Source organism: Papaver somniferum, chromosome 2 (genome assembly GCF_003573695.1).
Source record: "Papaver somniferum cultivar HN1 chromosome 2, ASM357369v1, whole genome shotgun sequence".
Taxonomy (NCBI): domain Eukaryota; kingdom Viridiplantae; phylum Streptophyta; class Magnoliopsida; order Ranunculales; family Papaveraceae; genus Papaver; species Papaver somniferum.
This window is the reverse complement of record NC_039359.1, coordinates 179,832,261-179,858,528: the sequence shown is the minus strand read 5'-3', so window position 1 is coordinate 179,858,528 and position 26,268 is coordinate 179,832,261. Positions and strand designations below refer to the sequence as shown.

Below are 26,268 nucleotides of genomic sequence, written 5' to 3'. Positions count from 1 at the left end.
TGTGATCAATCACGCACAAAACGAAGTCTATTAACAATGGATTATCACAAGACTTCTTTAGATATACAAACAGTCTAAAGATCCCCGTCGAAACTTCGATCTAGTTTGAGTGAATCTTATATCAGAAGAGAAGATTCTCAAGTATAAACAAACTAGGTGCAATCAAAGTTCAACAACCGTTAGTCAATCAAATCAATCGAAAACTAATAATAAACTGCAAGTATCTAGTTTCCCACCAATGGTACTCGTAGAGCTTCCCAATCCGAAAGAAGTCTTTAAAACGAGCGGTCATAAGAGATTTCTCCTAATTAGGGTACTTTCCTCTCCGAATAGATGGCTCCACCAGTAACAACACAACTAGGTAGTTTTGCTGGCTCTGAGGATTAGTTTGATCGAAATGCAAACTTCAATATTTATAGACCAAGGAAGTTTGGACACCAAGGAATTTCCAAAACCAAAAATATTCTCAAGATATGCAATATATATCCAAATTCGGTTTTCATAATTCCTGGAAATGCTCTGTCCAAATATTGACCGAAATCTCAGTAGAAAATCTCCAATTAGTAAATGCACATTACCAATTTTTATTTTCTAAAGATATGCATTTTAATTGCTGGAAATTAAAAGCATATAAAACTAAAAACCTTAATTAAAATATTCTCAATTTATTTCGATCCGGGATTATCCTTTAGTTATTAAGAAATATCTATGAACAATAAAAGATAAGAGTTACTGCACATGTTCAAAGTACGTCGTTATCTTTACTTTGCAAATCCTTTTTCAGTTTTACAATCTTGGAACCGATTTGCTACACTTCCAAACGAGTTTAGAATTGGTTCATCTAATTTTCAAGAACTATGTGATTGATCAAAAACATTGAATCACCATTCATGGGTTTAACGGTTCTACCAAAACAAGTTTCAGTTCTACCTCCAAGTGGCTACTAGGATCGGTCACATTAATTTCCAAAATATTGTTAACTAAGTACCAGGATTGGTTACCACTTATTTATGGTACTTACTTGTGATCGGTTGCACAAGTTATAGGATCGGTCACACCAATTACTAAAACTTGTTAACCTTCTACAAGGATCGATTACACATCTTGTGATTAGTCCCAACTAAGTTCTAGGATCGGTTACCCAATGACCAGGAATGGTCACACCAATTACAAATATTGATCATACCATCTCAGGTGATTACTTATGATCGATTTCACTAGTAAAAGTCATACCAATACAAAAGTCAGGCACTGTGAATAGTTTTACCGAGATTCATAAACAAGTTATGAGCGGTTATACTGAGCACACATATTGGTAATCCAAAGATTTGCAATGAATAACAATAGCAATAAGCCTAGCGATTTCACTTTCGATTCATAAAACAAGTTTATGAATTGTACTTCCTTTAAACGAATGTAAAACATTGTTTCCTAGGACGAAATCTTCACCCATACCCATACACATAATCACAATAGCATTCATATGATTATGTCGATGTCTTATATACAAAGTTCAAAAGATAGACGTTATACTTCGTATTGTAATTCCTTAATACTATGTCTAACTAGAGTGTAATCATTCACAGCTTCGCAGTTATGTTTTTAATATGCACGACATGAAATATACGTTAGGAATGAAACAATTCAAGTCAAATATTACTAACCTCAAGTGGAAGGATGATGTCGTTGTTATAGCTCTTTACTTATTCACATTCTTCAAGTCTTCATGTAATACTTGTAAGTCTAATATTCTAGTAATTTTGTAGCTAACCTATACGAAGTTGACTCTAGTAAATAATTAAGCGACTCTTTAAATAAGTTTTGATTCACTAAAATATGACAACCAAACTTGACATACCAACGCTTGGTGGGTTCAACCGAGCAATGCTCTAACAACTACCATTCCACCACCACCGTTAAACGACCACCACCTACCAACCGCCACCACCACTAATATTCCACCACCACTCCTTTACCACCACCATTATTCCGTTTCCGCCATCACCACTAGTCCATCGTCGCTGCCACCACTGCCACCGCCACCACTGGTTCAGATATTTTTGTATCAACAATAGTAGTTGATCCAAATAAAAATAGAACCAACAGTACAAGTTGATTCAATTTAGGGGATCAACAATGGTAGTTGGTCAAAAAAAAGGATCAATCGTAGAAGTTTAACCAATTTAGGGGATCAACAATGGTATTTTATCCCCTAAAGTGGATCAACAATGAAAGTTGATCCATGTAAATGGAGTGAACTTGGCGTGAGTCGAACACACATCATCTAACATGAAGTCAGCCATGCTACCATTGCACCACAAGTTCAACATTGGAAAAAATTTACATGATTTAAACTACAAGCACGAATATACTTATCCAAGGAAATATTGTCAACAATAGGATTTGAAAGGATCAACAACAGTAGTTGATCCTATAAAAAATTGGGTCAACAACAGGAGTTGATCCCATAAATGGATCAACAACAGTAATTGATCCCATAAAAAATTGGGTCAAGAACAAGAGTTGATCCCATAAATAGGATCAACAACCGTAGTTGATCCAGAAAAACCGAAGTCTATACATTTACTTCTCACTTCCAACACACATCTCCGGTGTTCATCACCAGCAACACTCTTATTTGCAGCTCAAACATTTCCTTGCTGCTCAAACACTACCAGCATGTACAGCATCACAGCCACCATCATCTCTGTAACCTTCTTTTTCACGTCTCAACCAATTCTCAAGTCACCATTTCCAATCAAATTCATCAATGGCATACCATCAAATATCTCATTCAATCACCGCAACAAGACCTCAATTTTACATCACATTCATCATGACAGCAGCAACCGGTCTTATAACTTCATCACCACCAACAGCTACAATCAAATCCATCTTAATCTTCAAACAACAAAACCAATTCAAATCCATAATCATCTGAAACCCCAACTTCCACAAACGAAATCAATTCCTTATGAATCTCGAAATGAACCAAAACCTATCCTTCAATTTCATAAACCTCTTCTTGTTAAACCCTAATCGATCTCAAATCACCATCAATTTCTTCCCAATCTGTAGAAGCAGAACTCTTCCTTGATTTCTTGTCCAAATCCTTGTAAACACCACAGAACTTCATCATCTTCTTTTCCAATATCATCTACAACAACATACTCAAAACCTATATCCACCGCCACCATCTTCAACCACTTGTTAAATCTAAATCGACTGTTTAGGTTGTGGTGGTGGATTTAATGGAAGTATATAAAGTGATGGTGGAACTGGTGATGTTGGAATGGTGGTGGCGACGATTAAAGATGGTGGCAGTGGCTGTCGTTAGGAGAGGAGCAGAGAAGAAAAAAGATGAAACAAGTGATTTTATTTCGGTGGGGAAAGTCCTACATATTAAATTTGGAATTATTAACTAAATTAATTTTCTTCTCAAAAAGTAGGGATATAAATATTTTTGGTAAGGTTATTTACGAGGGCCATCAAAAGAAGAGACAGTTGTACAATTTCCACATATATTATCTCTTCTTTTCAGACACAATTTTCTTTTCCAGCTGAATACCCGAGATTTAGCTCTTCCCTGTATTTGTCGAGATAAACACGGAAAGTTTCGTTTTTTGTACGTGAAAAGATCACTAACTTCCCTGTATTGGTGTACCATACCCATAACAATTCATATCCAAGCAGAACTCCCGTTAAATCTCCGAGAATATCTCGATCTCTGTTTTATCGTTACTATGATCAAATCTTCTTTGTCTTCGATTGTAAGACGCTTACCTCCCTGTTTGATCAAACCAGGCCCGAACCAACCCATGTCATCTAAGAAAACCCGAGAGAATCTTTCCAAACTCAATCCAGGAAACAACAAAGATCTGTGGATATCTCTTCCCCTGTTTAACTTCTAACCGAAGAATTGGTCCTATTAAATTGATTGAAACAACCATACTACATCTGTTTAACCTTAGCAAGTCCAGCCCAATCAAATGGTGCGACCGAATCTCTCTAAATCTAGCTCGAAAATTAAATTCAAAACTGACAGTCGATTGTGTCAGTTTCCCGCCAATTTCAATTTTCAAACGATGAAGATGGAGTGCCCTTAACCAGGCATGGTGCCCATGGCAAGTAACGTACCCCTTATCAAATAAGGTGCCCCTTATCCAAGATGGGGTGGCAATAATAAATCCTTTGGGTGACTTTAGTCATTTTTCTGGGGTGTCTATGGTGTACTCCCAGAGAGCCTTTAACACATCTTCTGGGTACCTTTAGTAACTTTTTCCCAGGGGGTCCAAATACCACTTTTCGAGCCAATTTTACCGCAAATATCTTATTTCTCCAAAAACACCTACAAAAACATAAAATAATCAAATAAGTAAAAAATCGAGCATTAACAAGACACATAATTGAGAACAAAATAGACACATAAATGTGTCTATCAGATATAAAGGGGATTTGACTTCTTTTCTGTTTTTTTTAAGCATTAAAGAAGGGGCTTATCTAGTTATCTCTAACTCGGCTCAAATTGCTTTGTTTATTTTCTCCAAAATTAGGATTTTTGGATCACACTTGTGGTCAGCGCTGCACAATGGTCGGTCGGTTCAGTTCTAGGTGAAACCGTCGACCGAACTGTATATTCTACGATTTTCATTTTCAGAACTGTAACCGAACTGTGTTGAACTCGGTTCGGATTGAAACCAATCTGAGTCGGTTCAGTTATTTTCCCAGCTTCTATAGTTTTCCACCGATCCAAAAGGGAAAACAACCAAACAAAAAAAAGGGTAGAAATTCAACTGTAATTCTCCATTTATCTACATACTTAACGTACATTCAACCTGCAGAAGAGGTTGTATATTCAACTACAACCATTTAAAATTCGGTATCCAAAATTTAAGAAGACTATTATAGTAGATACAATCAAAGACTTAGAACATGAAGATCATTCAAATCAGATTCACAAATAATCCCATCCACATGATCCGGATTAGTTAATTTTTTTCCTTTCTACTCCTTTCAATCTTCTATCTTCCATGTGAGTCATATATACATATGAATTAAAATCCCATAGTGAAAATAAAGAAAAAAAAGCATAAATAAATGAACAGAAGTGATCAAAATTAAGAATTTTCTTAATTTTTTTGGGGTAGAAAAAAAACTACAAAACCCTAAATAAAAAAACACCCCAAATTGAAAAATAAGGATACGGTTTTCTCGAAAAACCTAAAAAAATAACAAAAATCAGACTAATTACTAATCCACACATCAAAATTAAAATAAGAACCAAGCTATATTTACAATCCAAAATCAAAATAATCTGTAAGCCTTAAATTCATCTTTACAACTACTATTAACGTTAAATGAGTTTATTTTCTTCTGAAATTAAACAATGAAGAATAAGAAGAGAAGAAGAAGAAGATGGCGTAGAGCACATGTCTTGGTGATGGAGGTTGGAGTTGGTGGTCGTTGTCACTTGCAGTGAGTGAGATCGGAGGGAAGAGGCACTGAAGTGAAGAGAAGATGAAGAGAGAAAGAAAAAGAAATTCCTAAGGTTAGGTTAAACATGATCTTATAGGATAGACGAACGGTTAAGATTAAAACAGATAACTAAATCAACGACTATACCTTAGTCGGTTTTATCGGTTCGGCTCGGTCGGTATTAGATCCCACAATGTGAACCGAGCCGACAGTTCAACGGTTCTTATTTCTTAAACCGACACTGATCGTTGGATGAACGGATGGATCAGTTTCGGTCCGGTCCTATCGATTTCAGCTCGGTTCAATGGTTCAGTTCGATTTCTGTGAAGCCCTACTTGTATTCTCTCTTTTGTATATAAAGTAGGGTCGTTTAATGGCTAGTTGGCCAATTGTACAGTATAATACAACAGGGATGTACACATTAAGCAAAAGTAAATGACTCCTTTACACGAAGGCTTTAATTAAATGTATCCTATGTTTTTATTAACCATAATCTATGTAAAATAAGTTATTAATCTAACCAAACGGGTTTTTATAATTATTAAATTAAACACAACCTATAAAATTACAAACAATTTTTTATATATATCCCAAAATAGAATAAATTATCAAATCCCTAAATAGAAAAAAAATTGATTATATAATTTTCATAATTAAATTTATGTAACATCTATGCCATAATAGATGAATTTTAAGAATAGTCAATTTAATGTAATCATGATTGACACATTTTTATAGAATAATAATGCTTATGGAGTTTTAGAAAATTGATTTTAATAAAAGAATCAAAACCTTAGTTAATTTCATTTCGGTGTTGTGGATAATTTTAACAACGAATAATTAGAATATACAACCTCAATCGATAATATTGTAATTATGATTTAAGGAATTTCAGAGAAACGTAAAAATTTGGATTTGGTTTGTTTTCGTGGAAAAGTAAAAATTAAGGTTTATTTGATAGCAATTTGTAAGAATTGTGAGAGAACAATTAGAACTATTCAGGTATAATTTAGTTTGGATTTGAAAAAAAAAAGTTAGGGTTTATGTTTGATTTTGGGTAAGAAGTAGTATTGTTAGTAAAACAATTAAAACTTGCTTGGTAACTTTGGTTTTTCATTTTAACTTAAATTTTTTGGACATGGTTGATAAAAGCATGGCTATATTTAAGAGAAGCCTACACAAAATCATCGTTGAAGAGACAATATGCGAGAGTGACTCTAGGAATTTTTGAAGAAATGCTTCTAAAGTGACTCACGTGCTAGATATATTCAAATAGTAATACAACCAAGTTGAATTGTATTTCTTTATTGTTTCTCTCTTTAATCCGCTTCCATTAAAGAAGCAGTCGAGAAGAATGTATCCCCTACAAGTGACGCTGTGATGGAGAAGGAGACTAAGATTGCCCAGTTGATTGAAGAATTTGAGTTGGATAAAGTAGCCTTGCGAGACCTAAAGATTGCAGAGGAGCAAAAATCTTTCTTTACTGATTTCCTTTAGTTTTCCTTTCATAATCTCTTGAATTCTGAACTTCTGAGAGGTGTGAGATTTTATATTAGTTTGGATTTTGATTGATTTTGGATAAGTGAGTGATTGAGGATTATCTTTTGGATTTGATAGATATTTTCTTTTAAGTAAATGAACATTGATTAATTGCTGAATTGAAATACTGAACGCAAGTATTGAATACGCTTTGGAGGAATAGAAAATACAGGGTAGAAATACCTCAAACGCCGAATGTCTTAGACGTCAAAGGCTTTGAGCCAATTCTCGTGTATTATTTCCACGCTTGTCTTTCCATCCATGTTGATCAATTTGTAGTATCCACCAACCACAGACTTAGCGATCATGAAAGGTCCTTCCCAGTTAGAGTTCTTTGCAAAAGGAATATTGCGCTTAGTTGCTTTGAGAACTAGATCTCCTTCATGAAATTTGTTAGGCTTGATTGCTCTTGCTCTGGGGATCTTCTGTTGTTTCGACATTCCTCTTATAATGGGATTCCATGATCGTGCGACCATTAAAACTTTCTGATTTTGTGGTATATATGGACACTCGTGTGAAATTACGGGAGGATATCCAAGATACTCTTTGTTGTACTTGTTCATTACTTCAACGAATTTTTTTCGGTGAGATGCTCAGTTTGAAGAGGTTCCACATTCAACCATTTAGTAAAATATTGTTGAGGTGAGACTACGCACTCATAACATTTGGTAATAGCTAGGTTGTGAGCAAAATTGAGTCCCCGGACAAGGGAAGCATGTTTGAAAGTTGATACTATGGACGCATGACGGGGAATAGGACTTGCCTGAGTGCGGAAACTCTTGGCGAATGCATGCGCATTTTCTTCAGGTTTTTGTGTTAGCTCCATCAGGGCTTTAATTTCCTCCAGGTACTCGAACGATGGAGTATCCTCTATTTCTTCTGAATCAGAGCTTTCTTCAACAGTGAAATGTGTAATTCAAGGTGTTGTAGTACCTTTTCAATATGAATCCACGTCCGGCCGAGGATCATGTCATATCCTGGATCTTCCCTGATTATGTGAAACTTGGTTTCCACCCAGGTTTAACTAATTTTCATTTTGAGAATGATGTAGCCGTACGCACTTTGTGTACTCCTTCGTGATCCCTGATTGAGATAGGAGCATGAGTTTCTTCTTGACGAGTGATGCCTGCGGCTCTGAGAGTCTTCAAAGGGATGACATTGATAGCGGTACCAACATCAACCAATGATCTCTTGAATTCATTTCCCTTCAGATTGACTGTGGTGACAAGTCCATAGTCATACATCTCTTTGTCAGTGACTGGAGGCTCGGGGAGCATTTCTGGAATGGATAGACGTTTCCGGGCTATATGATTCAAAGACGCGAACATGTTTTTCCTTTGATCCTTTGACAAATAAATCAATTCACATATGTCATCGATCAACGATTGAACTACTTCTTTGACTGGTTGTTCAGAGAGTATAAAGGTCATCATTGGGAGAGACGTTCCTGTGTACTCCTTCAGTCCCCAGTTCTCTTGAATCGGCCTTCTCTTTGAATATGCGTTTTAAAATTATGCAATCACTTGTTGGATGATTGACAAACCTATGAAAGAAGCAGTAGCGCGGATTCTTCATTTTCTCCTTTGTTGGCTCTCTTCTAACAGGAGGTAATTTGACCGCACCATCCTGGATCCAGACTTCCAATAGCTCGATCACCTCTTCAATAGGAAAAGGAAAGTTTGGTTCTGCTTGGTTGGTCTGCTGATGCTGAGTCGGTGCTTGTGCATTTCGAGTTTGGTTGTCCTTCCTTAATGTCGGGCCTCGGTTTTCCTCTTGCTCCCTTCAGCAACATTCATGGAAGGTTCGATATTTTATTGTTTGTTGATCAGGCCTCTGGCACTTCCTCAAGTTTCTCGCGGTTCCTCGACTTTTGTAGCTTTTTTTTTCCAGTAAGGGAGGAGCAATGGTTGCAGACCTTTTGGCTGGTTCATGAAGCTCCGAGAAAGTTTGGAATCGCAGGTTCTCCAGCAAATATCTGTAGACCGGGATCATTGCCTTTATGCACAAGTATACTAGTTGTTGTTCAGTAACGTTCGGGTCATGACAATCTAGATCTTGGAACCTAAACCTTTTCACATAGTCGTTCGGATGTTCATTGTTCTTTTGAGACATTCTTTCTAAATCAGAGAGAGTAATCTGCTCTGAGACGAAGAAGTATTTCCGGTAGAAAGCATTAACCATTTCTACCCAACTAGTGATGCTCCCTGGTGCGATATTTTTGTACCAGGTATATGCTCGGCCTGTCAGAGACTTTAAGAATTCCTTCAAACAGACGACATAGTTGTGTTTATGTTCTCCTAATGCTTCCAGGAATCGGGAAACATGTTCTCGAGCATTCCCCACTCCATTATAAAGTGTAAACGTTGGAGAAGCGTGGCCTTTAGGGATAGGAATTCTTTGTGTAGCAGCGATATACATTGAAAATGATGTCTTGTCTTTCCCTCGATCCTCCAGAAAGCGTTTCAGATCTTCACGAGTGATGAAACCTATAGATTCCTTTGCTGGTGGGTCATCTGCAACTTTGTGGACTTCATCATCATCTACCGCGTGGATTGGAGAGATTTCGGGATCAGCAGCTGGAGATGTTTCTTTGGCTTTTCCTTTCTCTTGAGTTTTTTCTGACATCTTGTTTGTGAGAGTTTTGAGATAAGTGCATAACTCCTTCTGAGTGGTAGTCCTGTCAATCTGATTTTTGGCGAGAGTCTCTTGCACCTTCATGAGATCAGCTATGGTAGGCGGATTTTCTCTGATTTCTTCGTGAGACCGGCCGAAGAGAGGATTGCTTCTGATGTTGGTTTGAGGAAGTGCAGTATCACCAGCACCGTTGTTGGAAGCGGGAGTAGCTTATGGAGTACCACCGCTATTGCTAGTGCTAGAATTGTTTGGGTTAGGATTTGTAACTGAACCTGACCTAAGATCAACCATTTTGTGAAAGTTTGAGATTGCAACCGAGATATTAATTTCCCATTGTGGTCGCGAATCTGTTAATGGGGAAAAACGATTTGCTGGTTTTTCAGGAAGTGGAGAGACAACCGTTCGGATGGAGACTCTTCAACCGAGCAAACTGCCTAACCTCAAACAGATGCACTGCACGGGAGTGCTTTGAGTTCGAAAGATCAATCTGTAAGACTCTGGCCTAAACCAAGAAATGGTCGTTCTAGAGTCAATTCGGTCACAAAGAGGGAAGAAGGTTGATCTGTAGGAGGGAAGCTGAGAAGTGCGTGAAATCAATGGTTATCAAAGATTGTGAATGTGTTGTAGGTTTCTGCAAATGAACTGCTGGGTTCGAATAAGTTTGAATTCTGCTCAATTCAGAGATTGTTGCTCACACGATGATTCTTGGTTAGACGATAGATGTTGTCTGTCTGTTACCAGTTCTCCTCAATTGTGAATTCAGAAACTTATTCATATTGCTAGAATTTAGACACGTTGATTTCCTGTAAGTGTGACGGTTAATCGAGTGAAAGAGTGGGAAACTGGAAAACCGGGGTTAAATCAGTTTCAGGTCGTGCAGAGACTTGGTTGATTGTCCACCCACTAATTTTCTAACTCCCTCAGATGCTTGCATGACTTACTCACATTTCACATCGTGGATGAACACACGTACCATAGGCCGCCAGACTAAAACCCTACTTAATATCCCCCCATGTGACATGATTGATGTCTCATGATTTGTGGAGTCTGCAAGGCAGACGTGTATATAATTAGTCGGTTGTTGACTTGTTTAGATGATGAGTCTAAGTATTGTTCAGTCGAGCATGATTGTCGAATGCTCTATGATTCACGGATTGAACATGTCTGCTGAGACATATGTATAGTTCTCGAATGTATATTGATAATTAAATCAACATGATGAATATCGATAGCCTGAGCAAATATTTCTCTTATGATGAATTGTTGAATATTGATAGTTGAATAAATATTAATACTCTGAGAAAAAATTGCTCGTTTGAGTAAAAGTACTGAATATTGATAGTTGTATCAATATTCCTTATCTGAGCAAATTGTAGCGATCCTATATTTTGTCTTTTGATTATTGATATATCAAGACACAATTAGTAATAATTGTGTCGCTAATATTTCAATTTTTCTGGGAAAACCAACCATGCTGTTGGATAGCTTTTGTTTAGTATCTGTAGTTTGTTATTAGGATACTAATTGTCTGTCATTGTGTGCTTGTATTTGATTGTGTTAGATTAGCATAATCATTTATTAGGGACTTCTCAAATCAGATTGTTATTGGGCTTAGTTTACGAAGGTGTTAGGCATGTGGTGGACTTTTATTTTGACAAAAAGGGCCCATTCGTATAATCTGTTTCATGTTTGGACACGTATGGAAAAAAAGGTGAGTAATGAACTCTTGTTCTTATCTATCCCTCCTTCCAACACCTGTAGTGTTATAGTGATAACAAATCTTAGTATATGTGAAGAATCAGGAGGTGATAGTGGAACCGGCCTTAAGTTTTTGAGTTGAATCGACAGTAAAAGAAAGTGGTGGTCTTGAGCTCCTAAATTAGTTGGTTCCCGTAGGAACTGAAGAGCAACTGAAAAAGGGATTTCGGTGTTCTTGACTAAAAATTAAGGTACGAATTCAACCCTATAGCTACTCACTCCACTGTTTGAAACTTACTTGAACAGCTTGTTAAATGATTCTACAGATCTTAATACTCTCTAATTTTGTCAATCTTTGTTTGGAAGGGCCTAGGGTTGTTCGTTTGAAATTGAGTTTAGGGCTTTCATATTACTGTGTTGTCATAGGGCTAGAATTTGTAGTTAGTATTATGAATATACGAATCACCACGAAACCTGGGTTCTATAAGGAAATTGTTGGATTGATTTAAACAACATCATTTCAGGAATTTTACATTTTTTTTTTGTTGACATTTGAGCCTGATTATAGACGTTTTTGGTACTGAACTAGGTTAAGAGGGATTCTTGAGAATCATAGCTCTGTGAACAATTCCAGCGTGATATTCAATGTCATTTTTAGATTTATGTGTTTTGAAATATGACACAACTTGAGTAGCAACTGTTTTACAGTCCTGGCAGCGCTACTTCCAACAAAATTGACATCTTCACTTCTTGAACTAGTCTTAAGTTTCTGCTGATAATGTTTAAAGATTAATTCAACGATTTCAGGTTGATGTTAAGTGCTACAATTCATTGTCTGTAGGCCGTAATTAAGGGATAAATCAATCTGTAATGTTGTGTAGGTCAGTTTCGGTAAGATCGTTCTTTTTCTAACTTAATTTCTATGTGCTTAAGGTATCTTTGGCTTCGATAGGCGAACTGCAGAGGTTAAGGTTTGAGTAGCGGGTAAAGTTGGGAATTTACATTACTCTTTTGCAACCATTAATGATTTTACAAAATTATTTTTATGCACTTTAACAAAACTCATGCATTGTTGGATCTTGATTCCCTAAAACCCTGTCGATTCTCTTGGCCTTTCTTCTAATTAGAAAGGACCTAAAACGTTGCTTGCTTGTTTGAATGTTATGGGAAATAAGAGTTTCCATCTGTGGTATATAGGAATTCTACTCCTCCATTTATATCTACATGGATTCGAGCTTTTATGCAATCACTAGGTGCGGGACGAGTCACCATATAGCTATTTAGGTGCGGGACGAGTCACCATATTATACATTGTTTGAAGGAGGGGTTAGTTCCGTATACGTGATTGTTTGTATGCGATTGACTTCTTTTAATGTTTGAAGTACATGTTGTCTATTTTCAGTGGGTTAAATGTGTTTTCAACGTTTGGTAAATTGCATCGTTTGAAATTCAACTTTGATGATTCGATTTGAGTAATGTATCTATCCACTGGGCTTGTTTAGCTCATCCCTTTCATTCCCTTTTAGTGGCAGGTAACCTTGATGTAAGTGGCGTTGACTCGGCCGAAGGAGAGATTAGTGTTTGGGTTGAGTAAGGTGTTTGGTTGTGTATAGCGAGGTAACTGTAACTGCCAGTATCTTTTTGTAGGCAGTAATGTGGTTGTAGTCAGTAAGGGTGATGTTTTTTTTTGATTGTAAGTAACTATTGTAAATTATGTATAGTTAACTATCACAAACACACCGTATGTAAATTAGTTAGTAATGTTATGAATATAGCCAAGTTTGGGTCTAGGCCTGTTTACAATTTGTGCTGAAGGTTTCAATTTAAAGAATTGATGTTTTAACTTCAACGAGCCAATGGTTTTCAGTTAGTCAATTTCTTTTGCAGCCTAGCTTTGGGAAATTTTAGTGTTGTTCATCTCTTTTGTATCCAACTTATCAGCTACGAATCTTTATTTTATTTTGTTCTTTTTAGCACCACTAGTGTGGGTTTAGTGCCTTAAACTCAGGTTAGGGAATGTGGGGCGCTACAGTGTTGGTATATTGCTCGTTCGATGAATTACTGAATATTGATAGTTGGATCAATATTCCTCGTCTGAGCAAACATTGCTCGTTTGATGAATTATTGGTAACATGACCAAATAAAACATTAATCAAAATATTGGTAGCTGGATCGAATATTAATTAATTAAGATGTTGATTACTGGATCAACATAAAATTATTAGTGTTTAAACTTGCTCAAAATTATGATTTGCAGGGCTTTCAGTTTGAAACCCTAATTTTGATCAATTGATAATTTACTGAAAATCGATCACTGAGTAAAGGAGGGATCGGCTACATGGGATAATGGCCGACCATGTAGCCTCCAGGAGCTCGAGTGAGCATGCACCAAAGTCCTTTGTTGACCAGTTGGTGAAAGGATGATTAAATGATGGTTTAATCATTTATTAAAATAGTGCTCGTCTGAGCGTTAGGTAATGAAACCTAATTATGAAGAGATGAGGACCAGCCAAGGGGTAAGAAACCGTCCCTTGGTGGTCGTGGGACCATCTAGTGGTCGACTGAGACAATTCCAAGTTGGTTGGAAAGAGTTTGAACCCAATATGAACTGTTGAAAGCTAATTAGGTCAAAATTGTGAAAGAGTGTGGGACCGGATCCTTACAATCCTAAGGGATGACTTTAGACGGCCAAGGTGGCATGCCCGTGTTGCCATATTGTCCCTGTCTCAGTTCCGAGAATTTTGGTATTTTTTGGTGCTCGTTTGAGCAATATTTTGGATCTTCAGAAGAGTTTGATCTTGACTGAAACTCTCGATTTTGCTCGAAGGAGCAAGTAGAACTTTGCTCGTGCGACCAATATTTTGACAATATTAAAAATAATAATATTTTAATATTAGCCGTGGATAGCCTAGTCGGTCATGTGTCCATTTGACTTTTAGGCCTTTTGATGGTTTGAACAATATTTGAGAAAATATGCAAAACTAGAGTTTTTGCTCAAATTAAGGAGTTTCATGAGATGAAGGAAATAATAATAAAAAGAAAATATGGGATAATAGGGTATGGGATCGGCCACGGCTAGGGCATGGCCGGCCGGCCAGGTGACCCGGTCCCGTGACTCTTTTCCCTATTTTTTATTATTTTTTCATCGTTTGAAGGAAAATATGGAGAAACTAAGAATTTTTCTCAAATAATGGTAAAATAACGGGAGAGCGTGGGCCGGCCACGACGGCATGACCGGTATCCTAGGCGCCTCTTTTATTATTTTATTAATATTATTTTTCTCCCTATTTTGCATAAGTTTCCTCGTTCGTCCATATTTTTTAATGCTCGTTCGTGCATTTGGGTGCATAGATAAATACCCTCGCGCCATTTTCTCGGGACTTACTCGGTGGTGGCCCATATGCCCGGTCGGTGAATATTCATTACTAATACATGAAATTCAGCTGAGAATAATTCATCAAACAGATTAATAAGAATTATTTGAGTATTTATTACTAATTCATGAAATTCAACTGAGAATAATTCATGAAAGGGAGTAATAAAATGAATTGAGTATCTATTACTAATCCATGGAATCCAGCTGAGGATCAGCCATGAAACAGGGTAATGAGATAGAATATATTATTTTCTAGGAATTCAGTTGATGAATGACACGCTAGAATTAACATATTTGCAGAATTGAGATATGAGATAATTGAAGCATCATACTCGTTCTGAGGGGGGTGTATATTCAGGGAAGCGTGACTTCCTGAAGGCGTTAGGCTCTATACTAGCATGCAATATGTCTAGGAGCCTCCCAATCATTAAGATAATCTATACACGGTCTCTCTACGTAGTCAGGGAACAACGAGTAACGTGACGTCCTGAAGGCGTTAAGCTTTATACTAGCATGCAATATGACTAGGAGCCGCCCAATCATTTTGATTCTATATAGAGGTGATGATGAAATGTGTGAAGCATCGAAAGCTCAGCTGAGAGGCCTTTCAAGAAACATATTCATCATAGCTCTGAGAGGAACGTTCTGGTGCGTATCGTAGGTGCAACAAATTAATCGATATATTTCCCACTAATTAAATAATAATATAGCGGTAGTAAGGATCGTTCCCACAGAGAGTTGTGTAATTGATATGTTATTTGATTCAGCAAAATAATAAAAGACAAGGGGGGATTGGTTTGATTATAATAAACAAAAAGAATAATAAATAATAAGATGAAAAGATGATTAGGAAATCCTTCGCCGTCACCAAACGATAACTGAATTAGTATACTTATCTATCTTCGTTAGAACCATTCATCACCAACCGTAGAATAGCAGCTAGCTCAGTGCTATCCCCAAAACTTCTTATACCACGGATACGGAAGCTCTCCAATATCAAATTTTAACCAACCGAACCACCAAGTAGTAGCTCACTCAAGGTGTAATCCAATCGAACGTTTTAAGCTTTGTGAATTAGGTTGATCCCAGTAGTTAAACTCTTAGCTCAAGGTTCACTTGCTGATGTTATCTTCACTCGCAATTACTCCACAGAATCCGTCTGCAAGGTCTCGCGATTTCTACTTGTGTACGAATTATTCGACGATTACTTATCTCTTAACCCAATACTAGAAATAGAACAATTAATAGATCAATCTAGCGTGCACTCCAAATCAATCTAATAATCACTCATAAACTCTAAAATTAGTGAAAACAAACGATGATGTGATTAAAACTCCGAATAGATTTATATAACTAATAAAGCTTCACGTTAGAACATTGAATTCATCCTTAATCAACAAAAGTTTAGCTTCTCATGATTACACAATTATCCGGTTTTCCCTAAAGGGGTAAACCCTAGAATATTAATGAAGAACAAAAGTGTATTATGAGATGTAGAGATATTTTTAGGTCAAGAAGGGTCTCTCATATAGGTATCCAAGTAGTATAAGTGCCCGTGCACCGAATCCCGGACGATTTACGTTGCCAAACTCTAGCCATATTTCCATAAGCAGGTCACGGCCAAAAGAGTGGTCATGAAAAGAATTCTTCGCAGCAACTAAGTCAGCTGGCCCAACAGAAACAAACCCAGCCCATTCATTAATCTTTGGCTTGTCAGTTCTATGGAACTGACAACCTATTTCTTCTTCCCTTTCCACGGCTAGCATTTCTATCCGTAAGTTCTCCTGTGTCTTCTTGATTATTTTGTCTACCGTTTTGCGGCTAGAACTTCCCAGCCGTATTTTCTCCTGGATGTTTAACTCTTTTCTTTTCATTCTTGACGGCTAAGACTTTCTATCTGTAACTCCTCCTGAGTTCTTCTCATCCAACTCCATCGAAAGCAGCCACAACGTCATCCAAACAGCCAGTCCATGTTTTCGTTCTCCATAAACCACGTCCCGATCAACTCCATCTCCATCAGGTTCTATAGCATGAGTTGCTGGTTATCACGAGCATCATTTCCTACCCGTCTCCTTTCAAGCCTCAGCTCCATATTCTCAAGCTCCGTATCGTCCCTGAACTATCGACCACATGTTCTCCATCAACAGCAAACTCCATTGAGACCCTGTAATGGCAGCAGACTCGAGCTCTTCCTCTTCGTTCTCATCACCGAAATTATCTCGCTTCCATGCCATTAAACAACCTCCATCAGTCCGACTGCAACAGAGATCATTCCTTCTCTGTCATCTTGTGAGACATAGCCTGATATCTAGCTCCATTCCATCCAGACTCGACCATTGCTGCTTCTTGATCCATTACCACCATCAACTGCCATTGGTCACTACCATTACTCCAAATTCGAGCTTTTCCTATCTGCAAACACTCCCCAGCTGAACTCGAGCTGCAATTCTTCATTACCGAGCATCATCACTACTTCCAACCATGGAAGAACCCATCAACAGCTCGAACTTGGCTACGTACTATCTCTGCTATCAGATCAATGGCAACAATGCCTTGATCTTTTCTATCACGACTATTCTCGGCATTTTTCAGTCACTGCCATTTCTTCCCTGTCTTCCACAACAGCATCTCAGTATTCACTGCCAATCTCGACACCATCATCATGATACTTCTCAAACCCATGGCATGGATATCAATTTGATAACCACAAACCAAACTTGTCTGCTCCATTCCCTGCCAGCTAACCACACTCGAACAGCACCCATCTATAGTTTCCGTGAATAGCCATGAACGTCAGGCAAAGCCCGTTACGAAGATGATGGCAGCCCCTGGCAAATGAACTGGTGCCTTTATAAATTGCCATTCAACTGTCAGTCTTCCGAGACTGACAGTTCAGTTTTCTTATGAAGCTTGTCTGCCCCTTAACGTCTGATGGGGTGTCAATAGAAATCTTTGTTTAACTGTCAGTTTTGAATAACCAACAAGCTTAACTTCTCGTTTCATCCATAATTTCTTCATACGACATCGGATTGACATCATTCTTTTGTCTTTGGCTTCGTCTTTTCGTCCTCTTCGACATGATAGCAAGAACTCCTAGATTCTAAAGAGTTCCACTTGGTTTTTGGCCCTTTTCCATTTATAGCAAACTTCTTTTATTGCACAATTAAGTGCAAATTCACTTCTTTTGGATGATTCACCTAGCAAAACATAAATAAGAGAAAACAAACGTAATATACAATAATTTGCAAGAAACTAAGCAATTACTAGCATGGATTCAACACTAAATATATGAAAAATATGCACTTAACAAATTCCCCCACACTTGGCTTTTGCTAGTCCTCGAGCAAACTATCTAAAATACAACAACTCCATGTCGTCGAGGATACAGTTACACCATGTGCAGCAAGCCTTTAAACCCCTAGGTGTTCATAGTGGACGAGTTTTAGTCTTGTGAGGGCTTACGAGAGATATACCCACAAAACCTACTCCAACTTCGAAGCGTTCCAGCTTCCTAAGCATCCAAAGAGCTATGAGGACATAGAGTTTCTGCATGCTAGTAATAAGAAGTTAGAAATACCAAAGAACATATTCTCATTCTTAAATGTTGAGTGAGAAATAACCACACCATAATGAGAGAACGCGTGTTTGAGAGCGATCAATAAGCATTTCGCCTCGACTTCTGCCTCACTTAAAAGGATTTTATGATAATTGCACTCAATAAGACGGCTTTTTTATGGGTTTCACATGTGTGCATGTAGGAATGAAAAGAGAAATCCTACACACGTTGAATGGTGGTAAGGAGACCTTCCGAATTATTTCTGGAGACCCCACAAAATCGTGGGAAATAAAAGACTTTTTCTGATGATCTCTAAGAAAGGAAATCAACCATTAATGCGAGGATGAGAGTACTTACCACCTTCACATCCGATCGGCAGTGACGAAAGCACCACTCTCATAGCATCCAATAGAAACATCTTCCTTCGGCTCGTCTTCTTCATCTTCTCGGTCTTCGTCTTCGGTCTTCAACTGTTGATGATAAACTCTTGAACTTCGTAAAAATCTAACAATTTGTAACTCTTTTCCTCAATTTCCTTGTTGCTTGAAACTTCTTTGTAGATTTTTCTTTCCCACGGCCTTATTGATAAAATAACAACCTAAATGCAAATCTTTTTGTATTTTCTCTCTCTTTTTTTTCATTTTTTTCATTTTTTTTTTTTTTTTTTTTTTTTTTTTTTTTGATAAAAAGATTGCAACTACAAAAATAATAACGAAATTAAAATTAACATGGCCATGAAAGAAGTACTTTACCACTTTGTTCTTCACAACTTGTGTTGTCTTCGTATCATAAACTTCAATAACTCTCATCTTTTGATTTTCTTCGCTGTTGTACTTAGTCTTCCACTTTGATATATAATTCCACTCTTTATGTGTAAGTCTCCAACATGTATATAAAAATTTGCTCATAGTATGTTGCTTTACTTGGATATGAAATTTGCCCTTGTATTGTTGCTTGTAAACCTCAAACGTCTTCAACTTTCCTTGTAGACTTTGATTTCTCTCCCTTGTTGATGATGATGGTGTTTCTATGGATCTGTTGTTGGCGAGCGAGAGAATGGTGCTAACTGAAAATCAAACTACAAGAAGGTGGCTTTCATCTATAGACGTCACCCTCATGATTGACAAAATTAGCACTCACGAGATCAAAGAGTAGTGCTTCTATTGGTGGGAGGTTGGGTAGCTCACCATTCTACTCGGAATTAATGTATGGTGACACACACTCAAAAGAAAGCTCTTTAGTCAGCTACAAATAAATTTGGTATGGTGCCTCTGTTGATTTGAAAATAGGTAGTCTCCACTAATGATTGATCAACAACTCTAATAATGCATTTCTCCCCGCTCCTCATTTGCATCACTAGCACGATTAAATCCATTATTTAACACTCTAACAGCAAGAAATCCGAACGTATTTCCATAAAACTTCCAAGTTCAGTTATGTCGGTCAGAATCTCTATGTAAACATACCTAGAAGTATGCTAGTGACTCTAAAATCTCTACAAGTTGGAGGTTTTTTATGCGAAATTATGAAAACTCGACTCAAAAAGGCTAAAAACTCTATATGCAAAATATCCAAACACTTCCCCACACTTAAACTCTACATTGTCCTCAATGTAATTGTCTCGTCCTAAGTAAAGTCAAGGTAGGAAATCCTAATATGACATGCAAAAGAACAAAACTAAAAACAAAAGGATAGAAAATACAAAACCTATGGGTTTCCTCCCATTCAGCGCTTAGTTTAACGTCCTCAGCCTGACCTTCTCGTTAGCGTTCATACACCAACAATCTGAAAATCTGGTAGTCCATCCAGAAAATAATCTGCAATTCTAATAAAAGCTTCATAAAAACATTAGCACAAGATATAAATATAGAAGCTATCGTTGTATTGAAGTTTCCCCCACACTTAATCCTTTCTACACTCGAAAGTGGATAAAGAACATAGAATTCGAGAACTTCAAAAGGTTCCTCAGCTTGGTGAACCTGCACAATGCTAGAATCAAACACATCAAGTGGTGGATACTTAGAAGCAAAATAATCCGTTAAAACTTTGGAAGCGCACAACTCCAATCCTAAGTGAGGTATTTTCCTAAAATATGGGTTAACAACTATTTGAAAATCTACTTCAATTGGATGGAAAGAATCAATAGATATATAATGATGCAAAAGATTAGACAAACCTTGTTCGAGATCCTCATCTTTTAACTCTAGTGAATTATTTACCTCAAGTATATCGTGGTCCTCTATCGAACTCTTAATTTCTGCTTCAACCGAAATCTCATCATCATTATAATCCTTGGTAAGTTCAACTGGGTCTTCCACAATTTCAATCAATTTGATTTCTTTCTCAATCACTATCTCTTCAACAACCTCGTCATCAGAATCAAAATCATCTCCTAGAAAGTCTAGTTCATTGGTGCAAATCCTAAAATCATTGTTTGAGTATGCTATACCATTTATAACAACGGTTATGTCATATCCATTCTCCTCCTTTTGAATAAGAGAGTGATAGGTATTATGATCCGGAGTTGAAATAACATTACCATTATTGCAAGGATTTTCCAAAGGTTGCTCATCTTCAAGATACTCATGAATCGTGTATCCATTATTGATCATGGGAACATCACAATTGAATTGTCTTTGAGGCCAAACTTCTTCCTTAGTTATTCAATTCTTAAGTTGATCCATTTCTCTTCTTAGGTTTTCCATAACCTCTTGAAGTTCTTTAAGTGTATCTTCAGTCTTTTTGTTGTGTTCATCCAGATGTTGGTTTTCTCGATCCAAACTATTCATAAATTGGTGCATTAGATCTTCGAGAGTAGAAGAACTATCTTTGGGAGCATAACTTTTCATAGTCTGGTCGCGTTCATCCATCATTTGAATGTGTTGCTCCAACTTTTAATTTTCCCGATCCATATTATCCATAAATCGGTGCATTAAATCTGTAAGACTAGAAAAATCATGATTAGAAGTATAACTATCCCCCCATCCTTCTGGTTTTTCACTTACATACCCGTCGTAAGGTTGTTGATATGCATGAGAATAACCATAAGGTTCCGTAGGATATTGATCATAGCCAAAAGATTGGTTTTGATTATACCCATGGAATGGTTGGTAGCTGTCATAATATTGAGATTGAAAACCAAATTGATTACCACTATAATATGATGATTGGTCTTGTGCTCCGTACATGTTATGTCTGTAAGGAAACATGACAACTCACAAGAACAAAAGAAAAAATCTAAAAAAACAAAAACAAGCTAAACAAATAACAAATCAATTAACAACCGCTCCCCGGCAGCGGCACCAAAATTTGGTGCGTGTCGTAGGTGCAACAAATTAATCGAGATATTTCCCACTAATTAAATAATAATATAGCGGTAGTAAGGATCATTCCCACAGAGAGCTGTGTAATTGATATGTTATTTTATTCAGCAAAATAATAAAAGACAAGAGGGGATTGGTTTGATTATAATAAACAAAAAGAATAATAAATAATAAGATGAAAAGATGATTAGGAAATCCTTCGTCGTCACCAAACGATAACTGGATTAGTATACTTATCTATCTTCGTTAGAACCATTCATCACCAACCGTAGAATAACAACTAGCTCAGTGATATCCCCAAAACTTCTTATACCACGGATACGGAAGCTCTCCAATACCAAATTCTATCCAACCGAACCACCAAGTAGTAGCTCACTCAAGGTGTAATCCAATCGAACGTTTTAGGCTTTGTGAATTAGGTTGATCCCAGTAGTTAAACTCTTTGCTCAAGGTTCATTTGCTGATGTTATCTTCACTCGTAATTGCTCCACAAAATCCCTCTGCAAGGTCTCGCGATTTCTACTTGTGTATGAATTATTCGACGATTACTTATCTCCTAACCCAATACTAGCAATAGATCAATCTAGCGTGCACTCCAAATCAATCTAATAATCACTCATAAACCTTAAAAATAGTGAAAACAAACGATGATGTGATTAAAACTACGAATATATTTATGTAACTAATAAAGCTTCACGCTAGAACATTGAATTCATCCTTAATCAACAAAAGTTTAGCTTCTCATGATTACACGATTACCCGGTTTTCCCCTAAAGGGGTAAACCCTAGAATATTCATGAAGAACAAAAATGTATTATGAGATGTAGAGATATTTTTAGGTCAAGAAGGGTCTCTTATATAGGTAACCAAGTAGTAGAAGTGCTCGTGCACCGAATCCGATCGAATTACGTTGCCAAACTCTAGCCATATTTCCATAAGCAGGTCACAGCCAAAAGAGTGGTCATGAAAAGAATTCTTCGCAGCAACTAAGTCAGCTGGCCCAACTGAAACAAACCCAGCTCATTCATTAATCTTTGGCTTGTCAGTTCTATGGAACTGGCAACCTATTTCTTCTTCCCTTTCCACGGCTAGAAATTCTATCTGTAAGTTCTCCTGTGTCTTTTCGATTATTTTCTCTACCGTTTCGCGGCTAGAACTTCCCAGCCGTATTTTCTCCTGGATGTTTAACTCTTTTCTTTTCATTCTTGATGGCTAAGACTTTCTATCCGTAACTCCTCCTGAATTCTTCTCATCCAACTCCATCGAAAGCAGCCACAACGTCATCCAAACAGCCAGTCCCTGTTTTCGTTTTCCATAAACCACGTCCCTATCAAATCCATCTCCATCAGGTTCCATAGCATGAGTTTCTGGTTATCACGAGCATCATTTCCCACCCGTCTCCTTTCAAGCCTCAATTTCATATTCTCAAGCTCCGTATCGTCCCTGAACTATCGAAAACATGTTCTCCATCAACATCAAACTCCATTGAGACCCTGTAATGGCAGCAGACTCGAGCTCTTCTTCTTCATTCTCATCACCGAAATTATCTCGCTGCCATGCCATTAAACAACCTCCATCACTCCGACTGCAACAGAGATCACTCCTTCTCTGCCATCTTGTGAGACATAGCCTGATATCTAGCTCCATTCCATCCGGACTCGACCATTGCTGCTTCTTGATCCATTACCACCATCAACTTCCATTGATCACTGCCATTACTCCAAATTCGAGCTTTTCCTATCTGCAAACACTCCTCAGCTGAACTCGAGCTGCAATTCTTCATTACAGAGCATCATCACTACTTCCAACCATGGAAGAACCCATCAACAGCTCGAACTTGGCTACGTATTATCTCTGCTATCATATCAATGGCAATAATGCCTTGATCTTTTCTATCAAGACTATTCTCGGCATTATTCACTCACTGCCATCTCTTCCCTGTCTTCCACAGCAGCATCTCAGTATTCACTGCCAATCTCGACACCATCATCATGATACTTCTCAAACCCGTGGCATCGATATCAATTCGATAACCACAAACCAAACTTGTCTGCTCCATTCCCTGCCAGCTACCCACACTCGAACAACACCCATCTATAGTTTCCGTGAATAGCCATGAACGTCAGGCAAACCCGTTATGAAGATGATGGCAGCCCCTAGCAAATGAACGGGTGCCTTTATAAATTGCCATTCAACTGTCAGTCTTCCGAGACTGACAGTTCAATTTTCTTATGAAGCTTGTCTGCCCCTTAACGTCTGATGGGGTGTCAATAGCAATCTTTGTTTAACTATCAGTTTTGAATAACCAACAAGCTTAACTTCTCGTTTCACCCATAATTTCTTCATACGACATCGGATTGACATCATTCTTTCGTCGTTGGCTTCGTCTTTTCGTCTTCTTCGAGATAATAGCAAGAACTCCTAGATTCGAACGAGTTTCACTTGGTCTTTGGCCGTTTTCCATTTATAGCTAACTTCTTTTATTGCACAATTAAGTGCAAATTCACTTCTTTTGGATGATTCACCTAGCAAAACATAAATAAGAGAAAACAAACGTAATATACAATAATTTGCAAGAAACTAAGCAATTAACTAGCATGGATTCGACACTAAATATATGCAAAATATGCACTTAAAACGTTCGCTCACTCAGATATCGTGTAATGGTTCACGGATCATAAAATATGAATTGTCACATACATTCCTGAAGTCGGGCCAGAAAGATGCAGTATCATCATTTTATGATTTTAGCCCTTGCCGAAAATCCACCATCAACATTAAGTCCCCTGCTTAGTGAGGGACAGTCATGTTCCATAGTAAGCACTTGATGGTGATTTTCCAGATAAGGACCCTGTCAGTATGATAGAGTGTCATCTCGTGAGCACGGAGAGACGAGGAACTGCTGATTTGGACGGTCGGACGTCCAACTTTGTTCGGTTTAGCGTTTACGGGCCCGAGCCCAAAAGAGGAAATCCTTGTTTGATTAGGTTTTTGGAAATAAAATTGATATAAAAGGGAAGAATCTCTAAATTTTTATTTTTAAAACTGACCAACCACCTACTCTTCATCTTCCTAAACTCCTTCACGCCCAAGCAACAAGAAGTGAATTTTCCACCGGAGCCGACCACCGTCCGGTGAACTTCAGGCCGACTAAAGGTAAGTGCGTGTGTTTTTTTTGTTTTTTTTTTTGTGTTCATGAGTTGCTCGTTAAACAAAAATGCCTTACGTGCACTTGCTTACGTAAATTTTTTTATGGAAATGTATTTTAGGAAACGAACATCCGTCCGAACGTTTAAGAAACGAACAATAATCCTTAATGTAAAAGATATATATTTTTGAATAGACATTATCTAATTGTGGTGGTTAAAATTTTGTCCATGAACTTTCATGAAAACATAATTTTATTTTGAATATGTAAACTTTCACAGAAATAGAAAAGACATTCGTTTGATAGACGAACGCTCGTTCGAGCGAAAGATTTTTTTTTTAAGCATGATTTATTCACAGTAATTTTTTTTTTTGTTTGGGTGAGTTATTGACTCACGTAATTTTTTTTTAAAAAAAGTTTACGTGAATTATTCACAATATTTGAAAATTTTGTAAAATCATATTTTGTTTTTAAACAATTGTTGAAAGCAAACAATAATGTTTTTATGAATCTCGTGATCTAATAGTGTATGCACGAAAATCACTAAATGTTCACTCGGTGGAAATTGCTCACACGGTGAAAATTATGTGAATTGCTCGCATGATGGAAATTTCGTGAATTGCTCATAGTTTTATGAAAATCTAGTTATGATTTGAATAATGAACTTTTGTTCGTCTTTGCAGGTTTGAAGAAGCGAACAGATTCTCGAAATTTTCGCGTTATAGTCACTACAGCTAGTGAAATTGTAAACAGGTAAGAGTTAAATTGTTACCATTTTTTTAGATACTGACGCGAGCAATTTCATTCCATGATTCATTGTTTTGTTGAGTCTTACTCTTTGTATAAATGATATGCTGAAGTAGAAATGTTATGTATCTGTCACAACCACTTTGCAAGAATGACTGACTCCCATAATGACACTTCCAAAAATGATACTTCCAGAGATGACATCTTTACAGATGAAACTTCAAGAAAGGGTACTTCTGGTACCTCTATTGATGATGAAGAAGAAGCACCTAGAGTAAAGAATATTCCGAACATTGATGATGATTTCTTTATGGTTCAGTATAGACCTGAAAAACGTCTCCCAGGTTCTTAATTTCGTCTTCTTATAAATCCCATGGATATTTCTCAGAGAAAATTGGTATATCCTCGAGAGACCATTCAATTCTGCATGCACAGAGGTCATTATGCTGCTTCCCACATTGACTTCAAGCATTCCCGAAGACCTTTAACAGACTTATCTGGATGGGAAAGACATATGTTGTGGTATGATCATGTGAGAACCATGTTGGATCGTGCACATGTGACACGATCTATTCAAGCAGCTGGAGATTTTTTGATTTACCATGATGTGAGAGGTATAGTAGCTTTGCTCGCTCGCTGGTGTATTCCTACTCATACTTTCATATGCAGGTGGGGAGAATTTACCATCACTTTAAAGGATGTGGTTGATTTATTGCATCTTCCAGTCACGGGTAATTTTCCTGCAGCACTTTCGGCAGATGATAATGCAATA

At 37.3% G+C, this 26,268-nt stretch overlaps 1 long non-coding RNA gene across 1 annotated transcript; it reads left to right on the top strand.

Moving 5' to 3' along the window:
- Positions 1–11,383: 11,383 nt before the first annotated feature.
- Positions 11,384–13,198, top strand: LOC113349906. The gene is made up of 3 exons (XR_003360470.1): positions 11,384–11,597; positions 12,280–12,330; positions 12,873–13,198. It is a non-coding gene; the product is annotated as an uncharacterized LOC113349906 (long non-coding RNA).
- Positions 13,199–26,268: the final 13,070 nt, after the last annotated feature.